Source organism: Lactuca virosa, chromosome 7 (assembly GCF_052849685.1).
Source record: "Lactuca virosa cultivar CGN04683 chromosome 7, Lactuca_virosa_CGN04683_v6, whole genome shotgun sequence".
In the NCBI taxonomy this organism is placed as follows: domain Eukaryota; kingdom Viridiplantae; phylum Streptophyta; class Magnoliopsida; order Asterales; family Asteraceae; genus Lactuca; species Lactuca virosa.
In genome coordinates, this window is record NC_136432.1 from 280,191,670 (window position 1) to 280,194,730 (window position 3,061).

A 3,061-nucleotide genomic window follows, 5' to 3' on the forward strand; every position below is an offset into this window, starting at 1 on the left:
ACCTATCACCACTTGAATAGCACACTAGTACTTTCCGGTTCCCATTCTCGTCAAGGTCATAGTCTTTAGTAAGGTGAGGCCCTCTACAGTTTTCACATCCCACTCTAATGGCATGGATGGATTGGTCCATCTTAGTCATTCTTCGATCCATGCTTTCCAATTTTGCCATCATTGCTGCCATATCATCATTAATAGAATTCACCGCCCCTCGAGTCATGTCATTCCTTGGGTTGTGATATTCTCTAGAGTGCTTAGAGAGTTCTTCAATTAGAGCCTTTATCACTGGGGGTGGTTTCTTTGTGAGTGGTCCTTGCGAGTCAAGGAGTTGCCTGATTGTTACATTTACTCCATCATAAAAAATGGAGACTTCTTGTTGGCTATTAAGATCATGATGTGGGCAATTCCTTAGTAAACCTTTGTATCTCTCCCACGCCTCGTATAAGGACTCTCCAGCTTGTTGCTCAAAGTTTGATATGGCTTTCTTCAACTTGGCTATCTTTGAAGGAGGGAAAAATTGATCAATGAATTCTTCCTTCATCTTGGTCCAAGTGGTGATGGATCCTGGAGGGAGTGATTTGAGCCGATCTTTCGTGGCTCCCTTAAATGTGACTGGTAGCATACGTAGCAAAACAGTGTCGCGAGCCACATTTGGGACATTGAAGTAGTCGGCAATGTCGTTGACCTCGTCTAAGTGCTTGTATGTGTCTTCGTGATCTTTCCCGTAGAAAGGGATCTCCTTAAGTTGAGCAAGTATGTGGCCCTTAAGTTCAAAGGTGGCAGTTGCGGGAATCACGGGTTGCACAAGTCCCGGGCCGGTGTCGTCACGCATCCTTTTCTTCCTTTCTCCCATGGGAACTTCATCGATGTTAGCCATGATGTTAGCTAGTTCGCCCTCTATGTTGCTTCCTCCTTCGGATTCGCTTTCTTCTTTTTCGGATTCGTTCACGATATCGTCTTTGTTTGGGTCTTCGTCCGTCTCTATAAAGTTGTTGGATTCTCCCACTTTCTTGTCCTTTTTCTTACTAAAAACATATTTTAGATTCTTCAATGGCGAATGCTTTGAGGTTGCGGTTTCTCCTACGGTTTTTCCTTTGTTTTTCTTCAAGGTCGCTTCCGGGTCTTCAAGTGGTGGAATCAAAGGTGTGCCTCCTCCTCTGGTCATATACGAACTACAAACAAAAACAGAAAACACTCGTAAAAAGAACAAAAAAATAAATTAAAAACGAAACTGGAAATCAGCTATGGACTCGCCGAGTAGCTTCGAGTGCACTCGGCGAGTTCAAGGCTAAAACAGAAAAAGTTTAATCAAAAATCTAAAACGTAAAAAATTTCAAACTTATCCTAATAACTAATTTACTAAAGCACTAACTTTGTGCAAGAAGGATCTCACACAAAGGATCGATAACACTAGTAATCAAATTAAATTTTAGAACCGTTCCCCGACAACGGTGCCAAAACTTGATGTGCGTGAAACGAACTATTTTTAATCCTACTTTTCTAGTGTAAATTTGACACACAATAGGCAGTGTACCTATCAAATGGTGGTATAGTTTTTAGTAAGCAGGGTATCGAACTCAGGGAACGGTAAATTTTAAATTAACTACTAGTACTATCTAAAAACAAATAATTAAAAGAAGGGGTTTTCTCTAGTTTTGCAAGACTAGAAAACTTAAATATCTAACTAAAACTCAAACAAAACAAATAACAACTAGAGAGTAAAGATCAACTAAGTTCAATGGTAAAGGAGACTTTTGTTTAGGTTTGACTCATTTGATCCTATGGTTAATTTTCTGAAAAGTGCAATGGATTAATTCTTCATTGGCTACCGATTAAGGTGATTAGGTTCATGTTTGCTATTACTAGTCCTTAGAAAACAAATTAATCTAAGCAGTGGCCAGTTGTCTAAATTGGTCCTTCAATTAACCTCGTGTTGATGGTTCGTCACACAAGCTCACACATTAATTTTCCTATTCTCTATTAACCATAGTTTCACGTTCGCTATTCCAAGGCATATAACAATCACATGAGATTAGCAATTAAGAGATGGTCATGTAACTTAATTACAGGTTAATTAACAGAAAATAGTCATAATTAACACATAAGGTTCTTTAACAACCTTAGCAAAACAAATCACCAAATAAGAATAATCCAAATCATAAAATCAACACATAATCAGAAAATTTGTCTTTCCTAAACAGAAGAAAATAGTCTTAGCTCATGATTACAGAAAAATCAACGTCACAAACGAAATCTACTAATAACAACATGGTTTAGACAAGAGATTGGGTAAGAGTAAACTTGATTTTTGCCTTAATCCTCCTTAAGATTGAATGTAGACTTGATTCCTTGACTTCCTACGCTCCAGCAGTCCTTCAATCGAAAAGTATCCTCCAAGGGTTTCTTAGAAAAACCGGGTATCGATCTGAAAGCCCTTTTTTATAGATTAGAAGCGACTCGTCGAGTCCAGGGACTGACTTGTCGAGTCTCTCATTAAATCCCAGTAACATACCGAAATTCAGGTATATCTATTTAACCCTTCTTCTTTTCCAAGTTGTCAAGTTTAACCCTTAAAGGAAATATTAAGGCAAATGAGTACGCTGGGCGTACTGAAGAGTACGCTGCGCGTACTCATGCGCTTAAGTTGGACGCGGACTCGCCTAGGTACGCTGGGCGTACCCAGGGTTACGCTGGGCGTAGCGGGCCCAGATGCAAACCCTAATTTGTGGCTTGTACACTATAAAAGGAATGTTAAGGCCTTATCCTCAGCCACGATTTCAGAGAGTGAAACCCTAATAGAGAGTCGCCCTTCGTTCCTAGCTTGTGTGTGTGTGTTCTAAGCTTAAAAGTGCCATTTCAAGGTGGTGAAAGAGAAGTGGAGGCCATTTTAGGAGCTAGAAGTTTGTGGACAAGAGTAGATCTGAGTTCTACAGAGGTTGGAGCTTCTTTCTGGGTAAAAAGCTCAAAGCTTTCCTTGTCATTTGTGATTTGTGCTTCTTGGACCAATTTTTAAGGTTTTTGGTCCCAAGGTGGAGACTTTATGAGCAAATGGTCTCCATTGGCC

General features: G+C 39.9%; 1 non-coding gene across 1 annotated transcript; it reads left to right on the forward strand.

Annotated features, from left to right (window-relative positions):
- The first annotated feature begins 383 nt into the window (after nt 1-383).
- Nucleotides 384-490, forward strand: LOC145127957 (small nucleolar RNA R71). Its single transcript, XR_013716561.1, has one exon. It is a non-coding gene; the product is annotated as a small nucleolar RNA R71 (small nucleolar RNA).
- Nucleotides 491-3,061: the final 2,571 nt, after the last annotated feature.